Source organism: Pleurodeles waltl, chromosome 10, assembly GCF_031143425.1.
Source record: "Pleurodeles waltl isolate 20211129_DDA chromosome 10, aPleWal1.hap1.20221129, whole genome shotgun sequence".
NCBI lineage: Eukaryota > Metazoa > Chordata > Amphibia > Caudata > Salamandridae > Pleurodeles > Pleurodeles waltl.
Window position 1 is genome coordinate 114,925,525 of NC_090449.1, and position 15,747 is coordinate 114,941,271.

The 15,747-nt window shown below is 45.8% G+C and overlaps 1 protein-coding gene across 2 annotated transcripts in view; it reads left to right on the plus strand.

The window, feature by feature from the left end:
- Positions 1-15,747, plus strand: part of ELFN1 (extracellular leucine rich repeat and fibronectin type III domain containing 1) — a 661,360-nt gene that overhangs the window by 377,916 nt on the left and 267,697 nt on the right. For both annotated transcript variants that reach the window (XM_069209927.1, XM_069209926.1), the window contains exon 3: positions 427-598. The gene's annotated coding sequence lies outside the window, so the exon portion shown is untranslated. The remainder of the gene's footprint in view (positions 1-426; positions 599-15,747) is intronic.

Here is a 15,747-nt window from a genome sequence, read left to right on the forward strand (position 1 = left end):
TTCCCACGGACCCCCCCTCTTTTTTCATTTTAACCCCTTCCTGCATGGTCTCCCCAAAATTCCTCCTCAGGGACAAGGTCTCTTTCAGAGGGCTTATTTTAGAGCAATACCTCATTTGTGCAGGACATAATAAAACACGTAGCTGCATTTCCTTCACCATCGTATCACTGGGCGAAAGAAATTCCTCCAGTGAACTCTCCTCCCAAATTTCCTGCCGAAACGTATTAATTTTCCATTACCACTCAACTCCAAACCATGCCTATAGGTGTGTCATATGAAGCAACCATATTAACATAACAAATAAAATAAACCCAGCTTATAACTTTTTCATATGTGTATGTGACAAAAAAATACATATTTGCTGTTGCATCTTCACCTTTACTTGCTAATATTTCATATTCTCCTACTTTTCTTCTCTTTATGTAGCTCAGGTCCTGGGCTCCATGTCTGATCCTGGACAACTCCATCGGCCCTGTGCAATGAGTCCAACGTCCACAGTAGAGGGTGATCCATCGACGTTCCACAGCTCTGAGAGGACTATCTCCTCAAATGACAGATGTCTAATGTCAAGACGTAATATCCTGTGATCGACACACAGGTAGGAAGATCCTATAGTGTTCACCTTGTGTGCTGCAGCAAAAGTGCATCATAAGTTGACCCAAACTGCATAACTTCCACAAAAGGCAGATAAAAATATAATGAAACCTTAAGTGCCCTGCGAAATCTATGCCTGAAAGAACTATGATGATGACGATGAAGCTCCACATTGTTGACAGTGATATCTTAAATGTTCTTTATCCACTGCTACATTTAAGATTCAAACTTGTACATCTCAAAGATGGAGATCTCTTAAATGAACATCCCCGAGCACAAAGTGGGCCATGAAATGAGAATGTGATTTAGTAGAGGAATACGGGCCCTGCACAAAGAAGGCTTCCACCTGTCGACTCTGACTGCCTCGTTATGATCATCTACATGCCGTAGACTATACACAACACAGAAAAACAGAAAAAAGCTTAGCCAAGTAGCATGTATATTGTGTTGATGCCATGGTGATTCACCCCTGATTTCAGGCACTCTTCTCTTTTATAATCAGGATGCAAGAATGAGGTGTGTGAAATAGCCAACATATATTTAGTTTGTAGTACTTATGTAGCAAGTCCTCGGAAGTCAACTCTGGAGGCATAGTTTTGGATTCTAGTTCCTAAGTCTTATTTACCCACCACCCATCATCGCGGGGAGGATGCCACCATCATATCAGTTGCATCTGCCCCAAGCGTATTACAATGTTCCCACCGGCTGACCGGCGGGAACATTGTGTTATGCATTCCCACCAGACTGACCGGTGGGAACAGTGCTATGATATTGGTCTCTGATTCTTTAATGGAGCTGAGGTCAATATCGTAGCACACCAGCACCATTCCGATGGTGCTAGTCGGGGGCCTGCACTGCCCATGCCATGCCCCTTTGGTTCACCTGCACTAGTTTCCCACCAGCTTTTCCATGGCAGGATCCCCACCATGGAAAGGCTGGTGGAAAGCTGAGTTGTAATCAGCCAGGTGGCGCTGAGTTCAGCGCCGTCCTGGCTGAGTACAACTCAGACCACCGTCAGTCTGTCGGGAACTATGGGCCATATGTACGAACAGTTTTTCCCATAGACACAGAATGGGTAAAAACCTTTGCTACATCTGGCCCTATGTTCCAGGCAGGGATGGCGGTCCCCTGGTGGGACCGCACACCAGGGTTGTAATGTGGCAGTTGGACTGCCACAGTTGGGCTGGTCCGTCCATCACCGCGAGGTTGGCAGTCCTTGAACAGCCAGCTCCATACTGAGGCCCTGAGTGTCCCATTAATCCAGACAGAGATAGCGCCCGGCTTTTCTCTGTTTTCACCATCTTTTTAGTCCTGGATGCTTGCATTGGCAAGGACATGTTCAGCAATTCTGCAGCATTCTAAATCACTGATCTAGGAATCCAGCCTATTGCTTTTTTGCCCCCATCCACCTATACCCATAAAGGTGCTCATTCTTCACTGGTACTGGCAGAATACTTGATATTTAGCAGACCATCCTTGGTCTTCGTGTTGCACTTCATTTCATTTTCAACCTTCAAACAACCCTCCCTCCCCCCCCCGTTCTGCCTTCAGGAGCCTGGTTTAGCCATGCCTGGGCCCCTAAGAGTCAAATATATTTTGCTGACTTGCAGAGCTAACATGCAATTGATAATGCAGCTCAAAACATTGAATAGCCTAATAGCATGTAATAGCCTAAAGCATTCTGGGTGTTGTAGCCTTGTTTTGCAATTTAGACTAACATGCAAGAAATCCATGATTTGTATGTGAAAGGTTTAGGACTGGACTCGGTGTCCATAACAATCTGGACTGAGATGGTCACCCTAATTAACAGGGCTCAAGGCTTCTCTTCTCTGGACTTACTCATGAACTTTTTGTTACATTTTCATACATTTATACTATGTTAATGCTTAACATATGGTGCACGTCTCTCACTGATATGGCCTCATACTGCTTGGGGTTGGTTAAACAGTGTCCAGGTAAATGTTGACTGTATCACTTGTTACTGTGTGTAACACCAGAGGGCACGCCGATGATGCTCATTTCGGATGGCTGTGCTTTTTATGAAAACGTGGCATAGATTAGGCCATCCTGGACATGTGTTGATACCCATGTGTTAAGCTTTTCACCTTTTGTATCTTAGGCCATTGTTTTATATAGATAGCCGGCTGCATTTTATGTGTGTGTGTGGCACACCTAGTCCCACACTACTCAGTGGCCAACCTATAATCATACCCCACGCTTGGAGGTTTTAGAGAAGGTGCCCTGAGTTCACTATATCTCACAAATAGTTTTGACCATCGGCTGAGTGGGGACCCCTTGAATTGTGGGGCACCGGAGGGTTGCAGGCACCTGTACGTCGTCGGGGCTTCAGAGGCCTGCTTTACGCCACTGACACTACCCTGCAATGGGCTTGTTTTGTAGCTCAGGTTCTTGAGTATCAAGCTGCTACATTTGCGCATGCCGCGTGTGGAGCTGCTGGCGTTTTGTAATTCTGATGTGTCTGCATTGGTTTGGGGGCTGTCCGTGGGCTGGGCCTTCGTCCCATGCTCACTAAGGGTGTTATTGAGTATCTATGCACCCATCTTTGGTACCCATAAAAAGGCTTCCAGGAGGAGGATGCAGAGTATCCTGCTGCATTGTGATGAATCATGCCAAGACAGCAGATGCAAAGTAGAAGCTTTATGGGCAGAATTATCAATCAAAAGGAGCAGGCGCGTGCAGCGGCTGCCAGATCGCCACGTCACACTTGTGCCATGGTCAGAAATTAAAAGAAAAAGCATGGGCTAGAAATAGTGTTCCTTGCTGAAGGAACTGCCTTGTTTAGAGGATGGGATTTTTTGTGGGATGTGTCATGGATGTCAATTCAGCAAAAAGCCAGTGGGAGGGAAAGTGATATCACCGGGCCGGGCCAAGAGCACCCTTGTCAAAAGTGCTCAAACCAGCCCTGCTCCTTTCCCTTCCAAGGTCTGTCGCTCTCTCTCCACTCACTCATCCATTCTCTCGCCTTCTCTCCTCTTTTTATACTCCCCTGAATGCTCTCTCAACAATTTAGTGGTCATTCCTAGATTTTGCCGAAAGAGATGGGGATGTAGAGTCTTTATGGTTGCGGTTCCTTAGCTGTGAGCCCACCCCCCATTTTTACCTGCATAAAACTGCATACCCTTTTTAGGAAGGCCTTAAAAACCTGGCTTTTCTTTCTGTAATGAGATTAATTGATGCATTATTGTTTTTTTGCTATGTGCCGAGGCTACTTTCAGGATCAGCGATGAGCTCCTTGACGCCTTTGGGCATTTGTTGCGCTTTACAAGTCTATATCATTTTCATTTCTCCACTCCTTTTATTTCCCCTGATTGCCCTTGCCACTCCTTGCCCCAACCCCCACACCCATTGCTCGTCCTTTCTCACGTTATTCTCTCCCTTTCATCCCCTGCTGCAATTATTTTCAGGGAACTGAGAATAGTTACCAAAGCACCAGCTGTGGCCATGGGCTTTAAAAGGCCCATCGCCCGTCCTCCAATGGCTCCAGTCTCCGGGGAAATGCCTAGGTGGAATTAAAGGCCAGACCATCCTTGGATATCACACATCCTACTCCTTCCCGGTGAATTCTGTAGCTTGTCTTTTGTACCATTACTACCTTCTTAACAAACTCCTTTTACCTGCTAGGGACCTGGTGGGAATTACAAAGCCCTCTTAACTTTCTGTTCCCTGTGGAATAACTTTCACAGCTCCTCCTTTCAGCTTATCCAACCTGTGAATCCGTGGAATCTTGCTACAAGAGAGTATATACAGGGGTTCTTACTCAACAGGCACATTATCCTTGTGTGGAGTTGAGAGAAGACACAGAGGGGGTTATTCTAACTTTGGAGGAGTGTTAATCCGTCCCAAAAGTGACGGTAAAGTGACGGATATACCACCAGCCGTATTACGAGTTCCATAGGATATAATGGACTCGTAATACGGCTGGTGGTAAATCCGTCACTTTTCCGTCACTTTTGGGACGGATTAACACCTCCTCCAAAGTTAGAATAACCCCCAGAGTCACCTGCTCCACGATCAGATGGGGCATTTATAGTCCTCTTGCGATGTAGTTCTGGCATGAGCCCCCTTAGTGTTCACCAAACAGAGAACGCAGGCAGTATCGTAACTCAAAATGATGGGCCTCCCATGCAGGCTGTGATGAGTGGCCTCCGAGACTCCCATATCCCAGAGATATTCATTGACCGAGGCTGAATGGGATCCCTCTTGGATGATAGGGGACCCCTGGCAGATTGGGTCCCCCAGATCTGCAGGGGCCTGTGTTACGCCCCTAGGTACCATGATCCACTGGCATGTGTCTCCGCACTGATCCCAAAAGCTTCTGTACCCCTTGTTTCTACTCCCAGAGCAAGTTACAAATCCAGCATCCACTACTTGCTACCACAAGCATTTCAGTGATTCATCTGTGTTGTTGGATGGGAATGTACATGACTATAGGGAAGAGTCGGATTTACAAAGGGTTCGTCTTCTTGATTATCTAGCCCATCTGTAATAGTTTTTAGGTTCCATTTCAATGGCGCCGCATAAAGTCTCATTGGGGCGAAACATTTTATTGAGTTGCTTGAAAGGCCCTTTTGGTAAATTGCAGGGGAAAATAAATCACCCATTGTCTTGCAAAAGGAAAATAAAAGCCTTCCACGTGCACTGCAAGGGATCAAATACGATTCCACTGCACATGCACAGTTGGACTGGAAAACGAGCATTAACAAAGGGAGTAGGTCTCGCCTTCGGGACGTATTGGCTTTGCAATACCGTTTATCCAAGCTCTACAGCCTCACAGTGTTTCTTGCTGATGTCATGCAACAAGAAAAAAAAGAAAGATTCTATGATGCTAAAGGTGGCTGCGTCATTTTGTAGTCATATCATGCAACTTCCTACTAAATGAGGCAGGTGCCATTTTTTTGTTTACTGATCACAGATGGGCCGGTAAATAAAAAACTGAAATTGAGGTAGCGCAAATCTGTTTCATAAGGAGTGGGGGCCAGCAGCGCTTTGCTGCCACCCTCTTCAAAATAAATATGTATTTTCTTTAAAAAATATTGTACCATGGTTTTAGGGAGGGCAAGGGAGGAGCTGGAGGAGGAGAAAACAGCATACCGGGTGAGGGTAACAGAGGGGGAGAGAACAACATGAGGACGGACGGGGGCAGAAGTACAAGAGGCAGAGAGCAACACAGCATGTGGCAGAGAAGCACATGAGGGCGAGAGGTGCATAGTGCATGTACTTTTATGGGGTACTTATACAAAAAAATATTTCTCTAAATGTGAGCAGCAGAAGGATACAAGTCAGCCAGTCAAATGAACACTAAAAAGATTATGTTTCAAGTGGGTGGGGGTACACAAGAAGATGAAGGCAAGCCAATGTCTAAAAAGCAAGCAAATAAGACTGACAATAATATAGCCAACCAAAGGTAAACCAGGAGTGGGCTCCAGGCCTACCGTAACTTCTTTTAAGTCCACAATGTCTTTCGCAACTATAGACAAGGTCCAAAAAGGAGAATCCCTCTAGCTAGCCACAGCCTTCGGCTAGCATCTCAAGCCGGGTAGAGTGCATGACTGCCTTTTGCTGTCCCTCCCTTGCACCGCACATAAGACAATGAGAGCACAGGCACTCAAATTATCTCACAAAAAACCTGCAGAACTTTCTGGTTCACCTCGCATACTTCCCACCTCCAATGATGCTAGGCCATTGTGTGGCATTGCTTCCGCACGCATAGAATGACAGGAGCATCATGCGCATGAGGACCCTCTACTACAATTTGCCTGATGAGGTGAGATCCAGCTACAAATCAATGAAGCAGAATAGAAGGGAGCAGCAGCACCAGGTGCTCCTGCTCTCCCCCTTGTACCTCCGCAGGCACTTCTACTTGCCCCCTTACTCAAGCACTCTCCCATTCTGTCTCCTCCTGATAATATCACACTTGTCCCCTCCCTAGGCCACTAGAAACTCACCTACTGCCTCGCTATAGTCCATCGACCTATGATAACATAGTCATGTGGTTAATATGTTAGCCCTCACATAATAATGTTTTTTCTTGCCAACCTCTGACAGTCGGCCCTTGTAAAATGCTGGCCCTGGAATAACCATGTTAGTTCTTGGGAATGTGCAGCGCTCATGACATGAAGCCCAATCTTGGTAAAATTCTGGCCGACCTATCTTCTTATATTTAGTGGATATCCTGGATATGATGCTTCTCTCTGCTATAATTTAGGTCCAGAATAAATAGTGGTCAGTGATGACATACCTTGGGCATCAATGGCACAATGGTTCACCCACAGAATAATGGTACTCCTGAAAGTCTGGTGGCAATTCCTGGTAATTGTAGACGACTATGCCACTGTGAAGGGCTTGGCAGTATGGTGGTAATTCATGGAATACGGTGAGAATCCATTGCACAATTGTGGGCTTTCATTTCACGATGGTTCTTATCCTAGCTGGATGCTGGCCCTGGCTTGGGGTTAAAGTCTCCTGGCATATTGTGGGCGGCCACGGTATGATAATTTTGAATACATTAAAGTTCTAGCCGGAGGGGAAGCAGTGCAAGTGAACGTATGCTATGTGTTCTCCAGTCCTGATGCTTAACCAACCTGCTTTCCAAAACACATCATTACCAACGAGAGGGCTCTGGAGAAGCATTGGTTAAGGTGAACCCTATTACATTAGTAAATGTGTGTTTCATTAGCAAGTGTCACCGGACAGAAGGACAGGTGTTGCATTAAAGTCACTGTAGACAGCTGCCCTGTGGTGCAACAACAGAAGGCCAGATAACAGCAGACTGATTCAAAACTCCCTAAAAATGGTCTTACAAGGGTAGGCAGCTAAGACATTGTGTTTGAAATTATAGGTACTCAAACACGTAGACTGGAGGGGCTCTCACAGGGCAGCCCTTTTCCTCTTCTGTTCCCAGTGTGCAAGGGAAGGAACCTGCTGCTCAGATCCAGTGCTGAAGCCCACAACTCCAGCCAACTGTAGTTTGTGCTGCTCATTTACATTTGTACTTTGCATTCCACCCTGCTGCGCGAATTCAATAGACTGTGAATTGGCAATTGCTATATTAGTGCACTGCAAGTATCTGCGCGAGGTGGGTGGAGGAGAGAGAAGGGTGGCGGGAAAGGAATGCAAAGGAGGTATTAGGGAAGCGGTGTGGAGACAAAGAGAGTTGGAAGACTAGCATTTCCAGCTATAAGCACGGGACTACGAGCACCAACATATTAAGGAAACAAGCATTGACAAAACCAATAATTTTGGCTCTTTTATATATCGAAAACCAGGTTGGATTTTTGAGTAATACACAGAGAAGGGAGTACATGGGTAACATCAGCAAATACTTATTCCCCTCACACAGTGAACCTTGCACTGATGTTGGCCATTCTGTACATTTGTTGCATGTTAAGGAAGGTTGGGGAACTACACATATGGTCAAGGGGAGTGTGGGGCTCAAGGAGGTGGAAACAGAAATCAGATGTTCAGTGTACAGTGTAGGAAACAAGGAGGATCAGTACAACTCTAAAGTGTAGCAACAATGCTTGGTCTAATAGTTCAGCATCCGGTGGGGAAGAGGGTAGGCTTCCAGAGGGTCCTGGGGAGCGAACATGCTATAGGGGCAGGAGCAGTGCGGAGTGCAAGGGTCTAAGTGGCGATGCAGTGCTGAGGGGCTGGGAAGTGGAGTGTCTAAAATGGTAGAGCCAGTGCAGCGTGCTGGAGAGTAAGGGTCATCACAGGGTCGAGGAGACAAGGGTGCAATGCAGTGATCAGTGCAAGGACAAGCACATGGTCTGGGGGAGCATTGCTACATCCAGGACAACACAGCACATCTTCTCAGGTGCAGAATTGGGTTCAGGGGAAAACAGCACTTACACTTGGTCCTTGGGATCAGTGCAGGATCCAGGATTCAATGGGTGGATCAGAACAGGCCCACTGGGAATGAGTGCAGGGTCCTCAGGGGTCAGGAGAGAGTCCAGGGCGGCAGTGAAGGGACCAAGGGAAAGCGGTAAAAGGTCCATGGGAGAGGACCAGCACAGGGTCTGAGGAGGCAGGGAGTGGTCCTGAAGTACTACTAGAGTGTAAAGGATGGGTAATGCAGGTCACTAAGGCGAAGAGCATGGAGTATCAATGGAATCCTACTAAGAAGCAGTGCAGGGTCACGGGACAGAGTCATAAAAGCTACTTTCCTTAGTACCCACGCTCTTCTCCCATTTGACCATTACCTTTTCGACATCATCCAGTAGATAGGAGCCCAGAAACCCAGAAATTTGGCTGATTGGTCAGTCTGGCCTATCCCCCAATATCTCCATCAGAGCCACTTTAGCAAAACCGCTCCCATAACCCCTCCTCCCCCTCCCCCCGCTGTTCTAAAAGGGAAATTGCGGATTTGTAAATAATAAAAAAAACGTTTCTGACTAATCCCAAAGTTTGCCCGTAGTTCCTCAAATTATGTAAATCTATCACCCACATAAAGGTTCCCTACTCTTTTAACCCCACCCCGGCCCTTCCCAACCTTGCATGTGAGAGTTCTGAAAAATTCAAGGCAGTGCCGGATTTCTCCGTAGCTGGGTATAATAATTGAATCTTCCAAGCCCTATTTTTCTATTCACAATTGTCCAAATCTTAAACGCTGCACGAAGGGTCTTAAACCAGACCTTCTTATAGTAACTTGGCTCAATAAACCTTAAAAAACAAATTCTGGCATCCTTCCTAAGAAGAAGCTCATATATGGGGGAAAAGAAATGAGGGGAAATAGAAATAAAGACCAAAAAGGACAGGGAAAGGAAAACAAATAATAAGGAAAAGGGGAGGAGTTTGAAGGATGAATGTGGAAGTACTTAGGAGAGTGGAGACTAGAGCAACAGAGACATGGAAAGAAAAGGAGATGGGACGAGGTAGTTAGAGGGGTAGCATGCACCACATGCATGGCCAGTGCAAACGAACTGAACACAAGTAGCTTTTGTTTGTGTCGTACAGAATATTGCACTTTGTTTTTAGCACAAAATGCCTCCTTGAGCAAATTTGGGCAATGAGGTGCGGGACCGACATTTTGCATAATAAAGCATAATTTAGTATATTCATAGACAATCCACAATATATCATGTACTGAGAATCTAGAGCATGGTGCAGTTTTCCTTTTAGCTTCAGGGCAGAAGTCAGATCTACCGCTTTGGTATGGGGGGAGGTCAGCGGTTCATATACACGCCTTTGGCAGATTCATCGTCTTCTCAGCAGTCTGTGGGAAATAGCCGCAGACCATACCCAGCTGAGGCTGAAGGGTCCCTGGAAGAATATGCCACCACATATTAATAATTACATTGAGCAGATCAAATTAATTAAGAGATTGACTTGAGGCAAGTGGCAGAAGACATGGACCACGTGGACACTTCTTGAAGGAAGCCATCTTGGGAGATTAGGTTCTTCCGCGCGTGTTCTCATCAATGAGATGCAATAGTTATAGCCAGAATGGCTCCGTGAGTTAGGTGCTCACCACTGTGAATAGTAGGGATGTGAGGCTCCCTAGTTAGCAATCTCAGGTACTGTGAAAGTAGCTGTGAGTCCTGTCATGCCTGTAGATTGCCTGTTAGGCAATAATCTCGAGCACACTACCTGGAGGGAGGTAGAGCTCAGGTCTCACTTGGAGATGATGGGATTGCCTGAGTTGGTCTGTATGACCATACAGTCCATGGCTGCCCTGGAGGGGGGTCAAGGGACTCTGGAACCTGGTAGAATGGCCCACACAGCTGCCAAGGAGAGGGGGAAGTGGCGTGTGAAACTGGTCCCAGAAGTTCCCACAGTGGAGGTTGACGGGGTCGCTGAGGAGGAGGCCCCTGAGCCAACCGGAGGACATTGCCGCCCTGGGTGACCTACCTGAGCTTGCTGGCTGGCAAGTTGAGGGTGGGCCCAACAGGGAGGAATTCTACAAAGCGCAGAAAGAGTGTCTCAGCCCAGCCCATCCAGCAGGTGAAGCCTCTGGGGAACACCTGATTTACTGGGAGAATTACCTCCTATATAGTGAGCCTAAGGTTAAGGGTACTGGGGCAGCATGTGTGCTGGTGGTCCCCCAGTGTTACCGGGCCTTCCTACTCGGTTTGGCTCATGACATACCGATGCAGGACATTTAGGGCAAGACAAGACCTTTGCCAGGCTTGTCACGCACTTTTATTGGCCTCAGACACATTCTGCAAGTCCTGTCCACCTGCCAGGCCAGTGGGAAGTCAGGAAAAAAGCTGAAATCTCTCCTGATCCCACTTCCCATCATTGGTGAGGGACATTATCAGTTCTGCGTGATGCCCTTTGGTTCAAAGAATGCCTCGCTACCTTCCAATGTTTGATTAACAGGGTCCTGGCTGGTAAAGAGGCTGTGCTTCCTACTTAGATGACATTGACGTCTACAGTGCCAGCAGGGAGGAACACTTGCTTCACCTCCAAGAGGTGCTTCAGGCCCTGCAACAGGCCGGACTGGCATTCAAGGCCAATAAGTGCCAGATTAGGCAGGGTTCCGTGGTGTATTTGGGACACCTGATAGGTGGTGGCAAGGTGCAGCCACTCAAGGCCAAGATTGAAACAATCATGGCCTGGCAACCGCTTAAAACCCAAACTGAAGTGAGAGCCTTCCTAGGCCTTAATAGTTACTACAGAAGTTTTTTTAATGGATATGCACCATGGTTGCCCCTTTAACTGAGCTGATGTCTAAGAAGCAGCCCAGGTTAGTGATCTGGACAGAGGCTTGTCTGAAAGCCTTTGATTCCCTCAAGGAAGCCACATGCACATTACCTGTGCTTAGGGCCCCTGATTACTTCAAGGAATTCATAGTGCAGACGGACGCTTCAGAGCATGGCATGGGGCCAGTCTTAGCACAACTGAATAAGGAGGACCTAGACCAACCAGTAGCCTTCATTAGCAGGAGGTTACTTCCACAAGAACAGAAGTGGAGTGCCATTGAAAGCAGTGCTTTAAATGGGCCGGTACTCTCCGGTACTGAGTACCGGCACTTTTTTATTTTGAGAGGGAGAGTACCGGCATATCTCACGAAAAATGTAATACTTTTAATTGGAGAGTACCGGCACTTCTCGGAAACAAGCAGGTACTCGGGTACAGAGTACCTGCACTTCTTTTTTTCCATTTAAAGCACTGATTGAAAGAGAAGAAATTGCTGTGGTCTGGGCACTGAAGAAGCTTCAGAGTTTCAAGGCCAACGAAATTCTCCAACCTTCCAAGGCTGGTAAACTGAGTACCATATAGATAACTGACAAAACAGTTTTTATTTTCAGTGCTTAGAAACCACCAAAGTGTGATATATAGCACTACATGAACAACACGTCATTTGTCTTATTAATATTGTTATTATTATTATTATTATTATTAATAATATTGTTACAATAAGGCCATTGCCTAAATCAATGAGCAAATCACATCAAGATGCAAAAGCTTTTAGGTAAGGGAGAGAGTGTGAGCTAAAAAAAGAATTCTTCCAAACATGGGCAAAAGTTATGTGTATTTGGAAAAAAGCGGTTTTAAGTTGAACTGCAAGACAAATATAAATAGCACCAAAGGCTGTAATTTTAACATAAAGAGTTGCACGGTAAGTGCATTTTCTGAGACGCTAATAGGCTCTTGCTGCTTGTTAGAACGAGACAGAAAGTTCTTCTGGGAGATGAATGTAGATTTTGTGGGTCAAGAAACAGGTGGGAAAATGAGTCAGGGCAGGGATGGAAGCTGCTGGTAATTGGCTGCCTTGAATGGCTACGGAAAGGCAGCAATAGGTGATCGTGCACATTCGCGGATCAGGCCCGGATACGAAGCCCGACTGAAGCCAGGGGCTCTTTCTTCGGCCAGAGGGGGGCATGTCTTGGGGCTTGTTAGAGACTGGAACTTAACACAGAAATCTTTAGGGTTACCCGGGGTAACTGCTGCTTACACTCCCTTGTTCTTTGCTACCCCATGCACTTTCCCTCTCCCCCTCATCACTGAGGTCGTCAGCTGCAGCAGTAGCAGCAACTCCTGGCTTGTTCTTTTCTACCTTTTGCATCAACCGTGATACTCACAGTGGCCATCAAGGCAGGTGTAGGAACAGAAAATTAACAATGACCATAGTGGTAAGCTTAAATGTTACTCTTTCCATCCCACACCTTTCCCTGGTTCTTCAGCAGCAAGTGGGGGGGGCATTGAGGGCTGTGGGTGGGACAATAGTTCAATGCTCTCGTGACTTGAACGAGAAAGGGTGCATGATATCCAGTGGCGTACCAAAACTTGAGGGCCCCCCCTGCAAGATATGCTGAAGGGGCCCCGACACTCACATCAGGAGGGGTTGAGGGGGCCCCCTCAGGTATGGGTAAGCCTGCCCCTCTCCTCACTGTGGGGGCTTTGTTTTCCTTTATTACACCCCTGGTGGTATCACATTGTGGCGGATAAAAGTGCTTGCTAGCCATGAGAGTACAGTCGACTTATAAACTAGTGTTGTCAGTAATAGTAAAGGTAAGACTGAGTTGTATGCAATCAGAAACAAAAAAAAGCCTGTCTTAAATGCTCTTCATCGTTTCAGATCAAAAACAATATGCAGAACACCAGTCTGATGACCTTCCATTTTGCTGAAAATTCAAAATGAGGAAAAAACTATTTTGAATCTTTCAGGACATTGAACAAAAACAAGACAGGGGCAAACAATGTCACTAGAAAACGATTAAAGAGATGGAAGAGTATTTCATATTAGAGTTACCATGAACACCCCCCAGCGTGAAATTAAGTATAAAGTCTTGAAACTTTTTAGGAATAATGTCAGAAGATAAAACCACAAATTGTGATAATGACTCCGGCTCAACGAGTACTAGTTAGGTTGAGTGCACAAGTGCTCTTACCTGATGTAATCTATCTGTGGGCTTTTAACCACTCATACCGCATGCCCAACACTATCACTCATTCCTGGGTTTGCCTTCCGAAAATCCTTTGTTATCATTGGTAAAAGCTTTACGTTTGTCTCTACTTGGGGAGGTTTTGTAACCGCCTTGGATATCGACCCTGTTACATGGATAATTGCACGTTTGCTGATACATTTGACTGCAAGCAAACTTCTTTTTCCTTTTGTGTCTCTCCTTCGCGCTCATGCTCATGGTGGCAGTGGCACTTTGAATCGGCTCGCTTATGTCAACTGTTTTACTTTTCATTTTCAATTTAGGTGGCAAGAAAGGTATATTTAGGAATTTATAACATTAACAGCTCGAACTTGAGCATACGTGAGACCCATTGCATTGCAAATGCTTGTTTTTAGATATTTCTGACACGTATTTCACTCCTGACCAGTGAGCATTAGAGATGTTTCAAGGTAAGAACATTGTTCTTTCAGTTTGGTACCTAATGCATCATTTCATCCAGGCTGCATTCGAGCACTTTGTAGAGTTCTGCGAGTTCCCTTAAGTCCTGTCCAAAAGAGGGAGTAGGAGCGATAGAGACTAAAGGAGGGAAGAGATACTTGCATACAAGTTGGACACAAACATCTAGGGTATAAGCACAGGTAGAGATATTATGGTTTAGGTAAGAGTATCAATGTAAAGGCAGGGGGAGAGCTACTTTTTAGTATTGGAGGTACTAGGGTCTAGTTGGGGAAAGAGGTACTGTGGTGTGAGATGTAGTACTACAGACAAGGATAGAGTTCCTAGGGTACAGTAGGGATAGGTATACTATGATGGATATTTTGGTATCTGTATTAGGGCGGGTGAGATAGTAGGACTGTGGGATAAATATCCTAAGTTAGGGGTGCAGATACTAGGGTATACAATGTGGAGAATCTAGCGTGTGGGTAGGGGTAGATGCATTACTATAAGCAAGGAAGTGTGTCAGGTTCCGGACAGGGGTAGAGATGCTAGGGTGCAAGCAGGGATAAAGGCATGATGTAGATGGACTATGGTGTAGACAATATGAAGGTACCATGTTGTAGGTAGAGGGAGAAGGACTGGGCTATAATTATGGTTGATTTTTATGACATTGGTAGAAGCAGAAGTACTAGGTACAGATACTATGAAAGGTACTAGGATATCGGTGGGAGTAGAGGTGCCAGGGTGCAAGCCGGGCAAGAGGCACTGGTCTATGTTTGGGGCAGAGGTACTGGGGTATAGGTAGAAGAAGAGATTCCAGGGTACAATTAGTGGTAGTGTTACTAGGTTATAAGCAGTAGTAGGGGTACTTTGATACAGCTGGGAGTAGAAGTACCTTGGTTTAAGAAGGAGCAGTGGTAAGGCTAGGTATACTGGTGTACAGTTATGGGTAGAGGACAGAGAATAGTTGGAACGGGGAGAAAAGTGTGGCACTGTTTTCGCTATAGGCAGATGGACTAAATGGAAGACAAAGGGAAGGGGTGTGCCCTCCACCCAAAAACAAGCCAAAGAGATGGCAAATGAGGATGAAGAAGAAGGAAGAATGGTGATTACCCTCTAAAAGAAAGACAATGGTGGATAAAGGACTGGAGGGTTGTTGTCAGAAAGAAGGGTAGTCACCAGGATGGAATTAACATCTGAAGCTATTCATTTAGAAAAGTGCGAGGAAATAAGTGAGTGAAGATGTACATGTTTTTTTAATTTAAAAAAACACCACTTAAGTATAACTTCAGAATAGCAATGAATCTGATATATCATGGAATGACCCATAAGCAGTAATTGTTGAAAGACAAATAGTGGCATTGCCTGCAGATGCAAAAACTAATAGTGCACTGGTACTGATAGAAGCTGAGCATAAAATCAGAAGATGTGCCGCCATGCCAGCCTGTGGCACTGATATTGAAAGGCTAGGGTGGAAGCAGCTCTTGATTCACACCAATGTGTAAAAAGAATAGGTAATGAGGTAATCCCCGATTTACATATAGGACCGCCAGGGAAGCACCCACTAGTCTTGCAATAGAACTAGAAGAAACAGTAACACCGGTGATTTAGGAAATGGTGCATCTACTATGGATTACACAATACCACGCAACAACACAATCTAGTACCGATGTGGCTCTGACTGATTGACTCTGCTAACGTTTCTGTATTTTGGCTTAGCATCTGTCAGATCATGCCAGGCTTTTAAATAGTGAGTGAGTGAGCGAGAGACTGAGTGAGTGAGCGAGTAAGCAAGTGAGTATCCAACAAGATTTCAGAGTGTTTGCATGTGTGGTTTAAGCAA